Source organism: Nyctereutes procyonoides, unplaced genomic scaffold, assembly GCF_905146905.1.
Source record: "Nyctereutes procyonoides isolate TBG_1078 unplaced genomic scaffold, NYPRO_anot_genome, whole genome shotgun sequence".
Taxonomy (NCBI): Eukaryota; Metazoa; Chordata; class Mammalia; order Carnivora; family Canidae; genus Nyctereutes; species Nyctereutes procyonoides.
This window is the reverse complement of record NW_026575049.1, coordinates 50,234,158-50,246,208: the sequence shown is the minus strand read 5'-3', so window position 1 is coordinate 50,246,208 and position 12,051 is coordinate 50,234,158. Positions and strand designations below refer to the sequence as shown.

The 12,051-nt window shown below is 39.3% G+C and overlaps 1 long non-coding RNA gene across 1 annotated transcript in view; it reads right to left on the bottom strand.

Moving 5' to 3' along the window:
• The window catches only part of LOC129511698 (uncharacterized), a 164,119-nt gene extending 152,800 nt beyond the window's left edge, over positions 1-11,319 (bottom strand). The window contains exons 1-2 of the long non-coding RNA XR_008664881.1: positions 11,230-11,319; positions 1,645-1,774 (exon numbers count right to left, since the gene is read on the bottom strand). This is a non-coding gene — a long non-coding RNA (uncharacterized LOC129511698). The remainder of the gene's footprint in view (positions 1-1,644; positions 1,775-11,229) is intronic.
• Between the last annotated feature and the right edge of the window lie 732 nt (positions 11,320-12,051).

Here is a 12,051-nt window from a genome sequence, read left to right as displayed (position 1 = left end):
GAAATTGGAAAAACAAATTTGACTTCAGTGGGTTTGAATGATTACAATGTAATAAACATATAAAGGCTTGGAAGCTAATTTATCATTGCTTTCAGTTTTATTTATTTGAAACTCCTTCATGGTTGGTATAAACAGGCTTTATTAAATATTATGAATTCAATTTCCAAATGAGTTGTAAATGGCTTTCTATAGAGAGATTACTTGATTTGTTATTTTCCTGAATAAAACATGTTTTTGCCCAGTGGGGTCATATAGCCCACATATTAATATTGGAACATCATTCTATTGAGCTTGGCATCTATGATATGCAATGTTTGTTGTCTTATCTATTTGTCTTCACTTTCTTTAATAAACACTGAGACCAAATACATAACCTCTTATGACCTGCACTTCTACGAATCACAAGAGAATGTCTGTCTGTGTAGCAGTTTATCATTTGAATGATAATTCTGGTTCCCTTTAAAAATGTTAAAGTGTCTGCTCTTCAAAATAGACTGTCGTGAAAGACATGAGGGATGCTGTGGGTCACTGATGGGGTTCATAATTGACCCTAGCTTTTGTTGCATGGTAACAGACTCTCTGGGTATTAGATCATTGTATACTGCAGAACTACCAACACACTGCCTTCAAAGGTGAAAAAATCTGCATTTACAATTTAGAAAACTAGACATAGCAGACTCTTGTAGAAAGGCAGCCTGTCAGTAGAGCTGGAACCTCTGTGAAGATGGCCCTCCAGGGCCTGCCATACTGTAAAAGCCTGTTCAATTTCAATACTTACACAAAAGGACTATGACTTTTATAGCCCCAGTGCCCACCGAAATGCACCGCACAAATGAAAACAATGAGAAGGGAATTAGTATCCATGTGAAGTATCTCAGAATGCTGAGCCTGGGGAGAACCTTGGGAGGCCATTCATTTTCATTGTCTCAAGGCCAGTTGGCATATTTTCCTATATTAAAGCTATTGTCTAAAGAGCTAGGAAAGCTAATTGCCTAAACAGAATAGATTCTACCTCTCCCCAGGAAATCCTGTTATTGTTATTTTACTACATCATAAAACTCCAGATAGAAAGATACAGAGTTCTGGTAGAGAGTAAGCCATTACCCAATGTCATTTTTGAAAGAAATGATTCCACTGTTAATGACATTAGTATGTTCACATCATAATTCAAACTTCCAGGAGTCTCCAACCTTCAGGCTTGAGTATCTCAGATCAAACTAAGTTGGTTCACAGACCAAACTGATTTTAAATTTATTGTTTTTAAGATTTGAAGTCAACTCGATAATTCTGAAGTCTAGCAAAGATATATAAATAGTTAGACTATTCACTCATAAATGTGTAGCAACCTCAAGAGTGAGTCAGTCTAGCAAAAGCAGTACAATAAAAACAAATCAAAATCTCATCTTGAGGGAGTCTGCCCCTTGATGTGGAGGGTGGTGAGAAGGCTCGAAGACCACTGGTCTACTTTCTAAGTTCCTACTTAAACTCCAAACTTCCTCTCCTCTTTTAAACTACCCCAACATCCAAGTTTGTCATTTTCCACCTCCCATTGGAAGAGAATTCTCTTTTCCCAAGATGCTAAAGCCCAGTGCCTTCCAATCACATCAGCAATAAGGCACTGTATGGATCCCAAACCAGCCTTACCTCTGATGGGTCTGAATGTCCTGGTTGTCTTCCTTGTCTCTGATTCTTCCAGGTGTCCCTCATTGCACCTAGCATATAGTAAATACTCAACTCTTCTTGTTGCTGACAGTTAACATTATCTTAGTGGGACCTGCAAATTTGATATAAATTTTTGACTGGGTGTTATACTATATGTTGGCAAATCAAACTTCAATTAAAATTTTTTTAAAATAAATTTATGACTTTAGCTTGACTCTCAGCATAAACCTACTTTCTCAACTCCAACTATCTTTTTGTCTGACAGGAGATTATTTCTATTATCTATCTGGAGTCCACTGTATTCTAGAAACCATGGACTGAACTCTGCCTTTGGAAAGTTTTTAGTCTATTGACATAAAAAATAATGATTTGGAATTCTTGTAACATACATGTTGCCTTGAATTGCACTATAGTTGTTTCATGTTTATAGATTTTTTGCACCTCTAGTTAAAACAGGGACTTCTGTTTCTTTTTATTTCACATACTGTCTAGAATGGTGCTGGGTACAAGCAGGTAACTCAGGGAGCAATAATGAATGGACGAGTGACTATATTCACAGGCAGAAATGTGCTGTGGATGTGTGGAAGTCAGATGAGTTAGAAATCTAATTCTGAGAGCTACTAGTTGTGACTGGGCAAATTATGTAAACCCCTTTAAGCCTCAGCTATTCCATCTGTAAACTTGGATGACTGTAGAACAGACTCTGTTAAGTCCACTGTGAGGATTAAATGCGATACTAAATGTAAAATGGTTAGCACAGAAACTAGAATTGAATGTTTGAAAAGTGTTAGTTACTATTATTATAATCAGAAGTGATAAAAACACATACAAAGAGGTGAGAAGGGTGAGAGATAGGGGTTATTAGGTTACTTATTGGCTGGGTTAGGTTAGCAGAATTTTAAAGAGGGTAGGGGTGGAAGTCAGTTGTGTATAATATAGAAAGGACTGGTTTGGTAGTCAGGAAAACCTGGCTCTTCCTTCAACTACATGCAGGACCTTGGGCAATCCTCTCATCTTGAGGAACTAAATTTCCTCATTAGACAGTTATATTAAATGACCTGTAAAATCCCTTCCCACTCAAAACAATCTATAATTTGAGGAAATAGATTCTAAGGATGTTTCTTCCCCTCCAACCCTTACTAAAAGGGGTCTTAAAATCAAGAGATCATGTGACTGACTTGCAGTCTGAGGTCCAGAGAGGTTATAAAACTTACCCCAACATCACAGAGCAGTTGGTGATCATTTGGATAAAAATTCCTACTTTGGAGTCCCTGTACAGTGATGGGTCCTCTATATAATGACAAATGACTGGGGGATAGGGGATGGTATGGCTCAAGAGACACTTGCTGGGGTTGGGAAGTATAAAGCTTGTGGGAGATAACGCCACCAGATACAGAAGGATACAGCTGAAGAAGACCTCTGGTCCATGACTAAGAGTTTTAATATGATAAAAATAATTAGAAATCACTGGTAAGTAAAATTATTCCAATTTTATCTATCTCTAAAAGACATAGTAAATCCAGACAAAATATATTCAAATAAAGAAACTTAAACATGAACACAAGAGGTAAATTAACATGGGAATTTCCCTATGGGTTCATACAATACTGGAAAGGTCTTTGGGGACCTAGGGCCATAGCTACCTCCTTTTTTCTCTTCTGACCTTGAGATGAGGTCATATTGAACTCTGATTAAAGCAAAGCTCCTGCTCTGGCCCAAGTCCTCTTTGCCTTCAGGGAAGTAAGCAGGAGTGAGGATGAAAGGGTTTCTATGGGAAGCTGTGTCCTCTCTGCAGAGGGCAGTTGCACTGCATCCTGCTGGCTGAAGGTCTTGCTTCTCTCTTGTCCTGGCCATGCCTATCTAGGCCTTTTACCTGCAGCTTCTAAACAAGCTTTGTGATATTATCCATTTTCCCGTCTGATCCAGTACTCACAATTTACACCTTAGGAAATATGACACAAGTATGACCCCTTTGGAAAGGACTGAAGGAAATGCTAAGAGCTACACAGAGACAACACAAAGAACCAAGCACTGAGAGCAAGGGTCCAGAATGAAGGCACTGAGAAGAAAAACTTCTGAATATCTAGGGAAAGCCACTGAAGTGCTTATGGATAGGTGGAGTACAGCAAATACAGAATGATGGAATGCCTGGGTGGCTAAGTGACTGAGCATCTGCCTTTGGCTCAGGCCATGATTCCAGGGTCCTAGTATAGAGTTCCGCATCAAGTTCTCCACATGGAGCCTGCTTCTCCCTCTGCCTCTCTCTCTGTGTCTCTCATGAATAAATAAATAAAATCTTTTAAAAAACTCCACAAATACAGAATGATGACTTTTTACAAGTTTAGAATGCGATTCGCTGAACATCTCTTGAATAAAATGGCTGATTCTAGATCCAGGCAGAGAGAGTAGAGTAGAAGGTAAGCTGGGAATATTTTGTGTCAGAAAGCAACAAACTACTCAAAAACTAATGGAGATCGATCAAAGAAATATAAGAACTGGACTGAACAGCAAATACTGGCTAAGTTTGGGACAACCTGAGCACCTAAACCTAAAATAAATGTAACTGATTATAGTACACTGAAAAAAAAAAAAAACCCACATTAATAGTAATGCTCAGAAAAAGAGAGAAGAGGGGAGGAAGGGAGCCTTTTTTTGTTTTTTGTTTTTGTTTTTTTTTTTGCAAAAAAGAGTATGGCTAATACATATGGAAGGGATCACAGAATTAGAAAAACCATTTGCAACCCTCAATGTAACTATATTATCAGACAATGATTATTGACGCATGATAAAATTGCTAGGTGAAGAGCTGCTAGAGAAAGGATACTTACATGCTAGGAGAGTATTGCCCCACAGGTTACTTATCAATTAAACATGGAAAACACACCTTAAAATGGTGAGGTCTGGTAGATGGCATCTTAACTAAGTGATCGAATTTATCATCACTAAGAATGGAATAATGGCTCTTGAGATGATATAGTATAAAATACGCAACATTGGCTGAGAATTATTTTTTTAAGATTTTATTTATTTGACACAGAGAGATAGAGAGAGGGATAGAGTACAAGTAGGGGAAGTGGTAGGCAGAGGGAGAAGCAGGCTCCCCACTGAGCAGAGAGCCCAAGGTGGGGCTCTATCCCAGGACCCTGGGATCATGACCCAAGCAGAAGGCAGATGCTTAACCAAACTGAGTCACACAGGTGCCCCTGCCTATGCAATATTTTTGCTAAAAGTCTTCAACCAGAATCTTGTCAAGTCTTTAGTCCTAAATTCTAGTTTATAGGAAATACAGGGGATAGAGCATCATGTTAAATAATACTATGAGAAAGCAAGCAGACAAATCCAGAATATGGACATTGTAAAAGAAAATTGTTCTAGATCCTTCAAAATATCAATGTCATGAACAACAAAGGTAGGGGAACTATCTAAATTAAAATTAGAAGTCTAAAAAGATGTAATCCTGCAAAGATTGTAATCTTGTAATCTGATAACCCCTGTCAGATCCCAGTTAGAAAAAATAAAACAACTATAAAATCATTTTGGAAACAGAAATTTAAGTATATGCTGGATCAAAGATAGTACAGAATTTTTTAAGTGTGGTAACAGTATTGTGGTTTTTTAGGAGAATATCCTTATTCATAGGAGAGATATGCTGAAATTCAGGGCTGAAGTATGATGCCTGTAACTTTCTTTCAAATATTTCATCCAAAAATAATTTGTATTTATGAGCCTAGGTGGCTCAGTCATTAAGCATCTGCCTTCGGCTCAGGTCATGATCCTGGGGTCCTGGAATCGAGTCCCACATTGGGCTCCCTGCTCAGTGGGTAGTCTGCTTCTCTCTCTCCCTTTGGCCCTCCCCCTACATGCTCTCTCACTCTTTCACTATCAAATAAATAAATAAACTCTTTAAAAAAATAATTTGTAGATTAGTGTATGTGTATATGTGTGGAGAGGGAGAAAAAGCAAACGTGGCAAACGCTAGACATTGTTGACTCAAACTGGATAGTATAAGAATAGTTTGTACCATTCTTTCAACTTTTCTGTACATTTGAAATTTTTCAAAATAGAGAACTAAATTTCTGAGGAAATGTTTGGCAGTTAAAAAAAAAAGCAGTTCTTTTATGCTTAATCAGTCTTGTAATTGAAATAGGGGCACATCTGGGTCTCCCCCAGCCCCCACATGAATAGCAGGGGTTGTGACTCTTATTACTTTGGAACCAGTGAAAGTGGGAATGTGGCAGTAAAATAAAGAAGATATTTTCCCTAATGCAACCCCCATTTTCCCATGCAGAGGGGAAGCTGACCTCCTTCCTTCCAGGAAAGACCTTGGAAAGTCACAAGAGGTGACTATTTCCCCAGAAAGTATACTTTCATTATTAATATGATTTCAGGGCACAACAAATGACATGAAGAATTTAGCAAATCCAGATACTAATCCGTAACTTTCTAATCAAGTTCTCATAGGGTGCATCTGATTCCATAGCCACATGGAGCTGCGAGTCTTCTTTACAGACCGGCCGGCCCTGGTTTCTGATTTCTCTACAGAAGAGAGGTCAGTGAATCGCAAACAGAGAGCAAAATGGCAGATGGGCTTCCAAACTGAAGTTGTTACCAAGAATTTCATGGAAGATATAGCAGACAGTATGATTCAGAGCACACCATAAAGAAAATTGATATGTAGGAAATGAAGGAAAGAAAGAATGCAGGTAGCTAGTTAAGTTTAGAACATTTGGAAATATTTTTTCAAAGCAGACAATGGTTTACTCCAAGTTCTATGAGCAGAACCTAGAATTATTGGCTAGATAGTTAGGTGGGGAATTGGACACTGTGAAGAAGGGAAGAGAGGACCCCAATAGTGCCCACTTTAGAGTCTTGAGGCTGGGGAATCCTGATTTTATAAACCAAAAGATAATCACAAACCAAGCCAGGATGAAGAAAATGAAATTAAAACTTGAGGTTAAAATTTTGAGGTTGCAGAGAATTCATACCTCCATGTAGGCCCCCATGCTGCCAGTACAGTACCAACCATGACATAAATCACCCATTTTCTGTGAAACCATTCACAGTTGAAAGCATAATTTTTTTTAGCTTAATTATGTGGTGGTTAATTGCTTTAATTCCTATTTCATCAAGCCTAATGTAGAGTGAAGAACAAATTCCTTAAATAAGATGAGAAAAAATACAATTTAAAAATTGTATAAACAATTATTATACAATGACACAAAAAAATCTCAAGGAAGATGAAAATTACATTTGCTTAAATATATATTTAGTATTTTCAAATTGATTTAAATAATGACTTACATTAGAAGATGAGAATTGTCCTGCTGGCCACTTTCTCCCTTTTTATAATTTGTAAGACAACTCACGCTTTGCAATAGTCTTCTTTGTTTAAAAATGTGTGAAGAAGGCATGTGCAAAATGATAATATCCTTGTCCATTCATCCACTTATTCATTTGACAAAATTTACTGGGCATCAACTGTGTCACCAAGTACGGTAAGGGTGAAAACATAATTACAGTCCCTCAAGGGACTCAGTGTAGTTGGTGCCACTAACCTATAAGGATATAGTACCATAAGGTGTTATAAGGATATTTTGAGTGAGAGTGATTATTTCTCCATGGACCAAGGGGAGAGGGTGAGTGGGCTAGGAAGACATCACAGGGAATATGATGTTTGGGCCAAGGATAAGTGGATGTGCAGTAGGCAGTGGGAAAGGGAAGAAAAATGTTGTAGGCAGAAGGAGCAGCAAGAGGAATGACAAGGACTGGAAAAACAGTGTAGTGCACGCAGATATCTGCAAGTTGTTCAGCGTGGCTTGGGTGACATCATGAAGGGAGGTGCTTTTCAATGAAGCCAGAATAGAGGAGAGCAGGTTGGGGTGAAAATATGAGAAGTTCAGTTTTGATGTGCTTTTAGGGCCTAAGGACTTCCATGAGGATTTGCCAGTAAGCATTTTCAGGACTGCAGGACAGGGCCCTGACCTAGCCTCACTTTAGAGAGGCTGGTTGTGGCCCTCTTTCAGATGTACATCTACACAAAGGGCCATGGGGATGTCCTACCTAGAGCCCACATCCCCCCACTCCTTTAAGACTACTCTATGTCCCTTGCTCATATAGCACTGAGGCTGCTTCCAGGGCCTATGTAGGCTTCTCTCTCAGATCCACTCTCCAGAGAACTCTGTCTCTTAAGGGTGCATGTCTCTAGGTCCTGAGGGATGGACAACAGTGGGGCTGTTGATGGAGCCTACTCACTACTATGCTTGTGTCCACACAGGTGAATGTAAGACCTCTCAACAGTACAGATGGAGCTGGGGTTGAGAAGAGAAATGGGTGGGCTGTGGGTTTGAGGATGGGTTTGAGGATGGCTTCCTTATACTTCCACAATTTGGTGTGTAAGTTCAAGGTTCTAAAATTGGCCATGGCCATCCAGGTTGTTATGAAAGTTTGTCAAGTTATGAAAGTTTATCTGTCAAGATAACAGAAGATATTTGTTTGTTAGCTTGATTCACAACTTTTACATATATAACATATGCTATATAATTCTCAGTTTATACTCTTGACTGAACCCACAGGTGGCCTGAGTGGCTGGAAATACAGACCAGGAGTTTAGGAAGACTTTACATCTTGCCATCCATATTTAGAGGTCATTGGCACAGAGCCAATGCTATGGGAGTGGGGAGTTTGTTCAGGGCAGGTGTCAAAAGTCACAAGCAAGAGAGCCATGGCTTAATCCTGAGGCATTCCAGCAACAGCCAAGGAGCTTGAGAGAAACTGCCAGAGAGGTAGGAGAAGTACTTGCAAGGGGTTGTTCCCAAAGCCAAGTGAGAAGAGTGTTTCAAGAGGAATGGAATGGTCAACGATATGAACAATATATGTAAAGTGATCAGCACAGTGCCTAGCCCATGGTGAGCACCCACTCACCAGTGGCTGTGAATGTGCTATAATAATGATGTCGATGATAGAGGTGACAATGGTATTTCTGTTCCTCTGTGCTTCTTTTCTCTGCCTCAAACACCTTTTCCTTATTCTCCGACTCTACTCAAATTGCTATGGATCACATTCTCTAGGAAGTCCTCCCTTTGCCTATTAGGTTGTCCTCCTACATGCTCCCATGGTCTCCTATGCTCATTCTTATCATTGCACATTAGCAAATAATAGGCTATTGGTATTTATTGATTTATTGGTATTTATTGAGTGGTAACAGCTTCTCAGGTGGCCAATCACCCTGGTTTGCCTGGGACTGTGTGGTTTAGCACTGAAAGTCCTGGGTCCCAGGAAACCTTTCAGTTTTGGACAAATGTGGATGGTCACCCTAAAATGACATCTCAATTTTTTTGAGGGAATAAATGAATAAAAGGCAGAATGTCAATATCAAAGCTAATGACCCTCAATCTTTCCTGTGATTATATGAGTGTAAGCCCATGCAGGATGTTCTTTCCATATTCTTTTCACCCCTTATTGAGAATGCTGTGGGCAAGACATTCTCATGACCTGGTTGGATTCCTGTCCCAGCTCTGTTTTGCCCCATAATCCTAGAAAAGGAAAGCTTCACTTTCTCTACTAGGGCTCCTTACCTGATCCACAGAACAAGAAAATGATTTGAGCACTGGTTTCTCCATTCTCTCAAAATTGACACACAACAAATTGCCATTCGAGTAAGAGAGAGGTTGAGCAAATTGTTGATGCCTTAGGGTATTTAGGGCTTAATTCTTTCACCTGTCAAGAGTCACACAGGCCCTACAATCAAGAATGCCAGTCTGATCGTCCTCTGTCCTTGCTGATTAGGACAGCTGGCTAGAGGAAAGAAGCTATGGGAAGGAAGTCTCAAAGGATAGGACTTGTGTTATCTGTATTCTGCAAAATGAGTAACTGAGGCCTGGAGAGGAAGCACATTCTCATTTTCCCAAGGTGGACAAAGGTAGAAACCTGTGAGACCTCACTAGTCAAGAGAGGGAAACAGAAAGACAACCAACCACCTCCTAGGCTGTGGTGTGGTGCCTGTCATCAACTTTGCTTCTCAGCTGGCAATTGCCAAAGTTCAGGCTGCACTGTATGTCATCTTGTAGAAGACAAATGCTCTATAAATAAATTGACTTGGAACAGTCTCAAATACACATAAACCACAATGGCTTTAAATGTAAGTCTTGACTTTTTTCTCATTTTTTCCTCATCTTGGAGAGGTCAGCAAGGAAGTTTCTACAAGAGAGGCTTACTGAAATTCAGCCTAGAAACCAAGAACTTTCCTGTAGTCTCTTTAACAGGCATATTTCATTACCAAATATTTGTTTAAAAGCTTGATTCAATACATACCATGCTAAGCACGCACTTGTATGTTAGACTTAAGCTTGTGCTTGTTATACGTTACACATCAATCCTTTTAAAAATTCATTTTCTAGAAGAGGTGATTATTCATTTTGTCATTCAATTTCCTATCATTAAAAATTTTATATGTAAAATTATGCATACTGATGGGGTACTGTGTGAAGAGAGAATATTTTTAGTGACTGAGAGAAAAGATTGTTGATGGCTCTTCCATCAGAGGAGGAATCATAGACAAATTTCTGAGAAATACCTTGGAAAGACTTGGGAGCTACCAGAACACAGAGTAGTGGAACTATGGCCTTAGGGCTCTTGTCTCCAGCTTAGATTCTGAAGCAGAGGTACCTACAATTAATATTCTAAATGGTATTTCATTTGTGAGATAAAGCTAATTACCTCCCCTGACCCCGCCTCATTACAGTATTATTAGTAAGGACAATAGAAGCATGAGGGTCCTGAGTTCTTTCTTTTCTTTTTTTTTTCTTTCTTTTTTTAAGATTTTATTTATTTATTCATGAGAGACACAGAGAGAGAAGCAGAGGGAGAAGCAGACTCCATACAGGGAGACCAATGCAGGACCCAATCCCAGGACCCCAGGATCATGCACTGAGTCAAAGGCAAACACCCAACCACTTGAGCCACCCAGGCATCCAGGGTCCTGAGTTTTCATTAAAGAGTCATTCAACTGAAAGGAAGGTCACAGCGCTGCCAATACTAATTGAAAGAGTACTTACTTTATGTCTGGTTTGCATGACTGAAAGAGAGGATCCATTCCTGGCCTAGTAAATACTTTCAATGGTATGAAGAAATGTCTAAATAGGCTAAAAGAGGTTAAATTCCACTGAAGCTTTCCAAGTATGTGCAGATAGCAGTTACAGAATATCTTGGTCTTGCTGGGCAACCTTCTCAGCAGGCAAGATTTCACATTAGCCTGCTAAAAATCCTGCTGGCTTACATTTCAAGGCTCCACAAGCCAATGCTTTTTACTGAGAAATTTTAAGGCTACTGTAGCCCAAGATGATTCTTTCTGGACACTAGTTCTACCAACAACCTTCTTGAGGAACTGCAGTTTGAGCATTAAACCCTAGCTCCTTTCTAACTTCCCAGAAACCCTCTCCTGTGTTTGGCTGTCTCTAGTAATGCCTAAAATCACTGACAGCTCCTCCATCATGACATGCAATCGCATGTCTTTGGGCCTCTGCTCTGTTCTTCCTTCCACCTGGAATTTGCTTCTCTCTTCCTCCTTACCTTTTGCTTGTTTCCTAGGTCATTTATTGTATCAGATTCAGTTTAGGAGTTATCTTCTTTAGAAATCCTTCTGGAACTTCTGTGGCTTGTAAGCTCCCTCTATGGTAACAATTACATTGTAGTCAAAATCAAATTCATACAGTAGGTGTTCACAATCGGCTTGTTAAATATTTCAAGTTATGCATACCCTTGCTTATTTGGGGTGGGACCAAAGAGCTAATTAAAAAAAAATGCATATGTGTGATAAAGTACACATAAAACTGACCATCTTAGCCATTTTCAAGTGCACAGTTCAGTGATATCAAGCACATTCAAAATGTGTAAACATCTCCACCATCCACCCTCCTAAGAAACTCCATACCCTCTAAACAGTAACTCCCCATTCCCCCTGCTCCACCCTCTGGTAACCACTATCTTATCTAATAATCTACTGAAAAATCCCTGGTAAACTACTGTCTCTGATTTTAATTACTCTAAGTACCCCACATAAATGGAATTATACAATATCTTTATCTTTTTGTGACTAGTTTATGTCACTTACCACATAATGTCCTCAGGTTCATCCATGTTGCAACACCCTGTAGAATTTCCTTTTTTGAGGCTGAATGATATTCTTAAGTATGTATATGCCACATTTTGCTCATCCATTTATCTACTGACGGACATTTGGGTTGCTTCCAAGTTTTAGCTATATCGAATAACACAGCCTTGAGAATAGGCATATCAACATCTCTTCAAGATCTTGCTTTCGGTTCTTCTGGGTACATACCTAGAATTGGAATTATCGCATCATATGGTGATTGTCTTTTAATTTTTCATTCT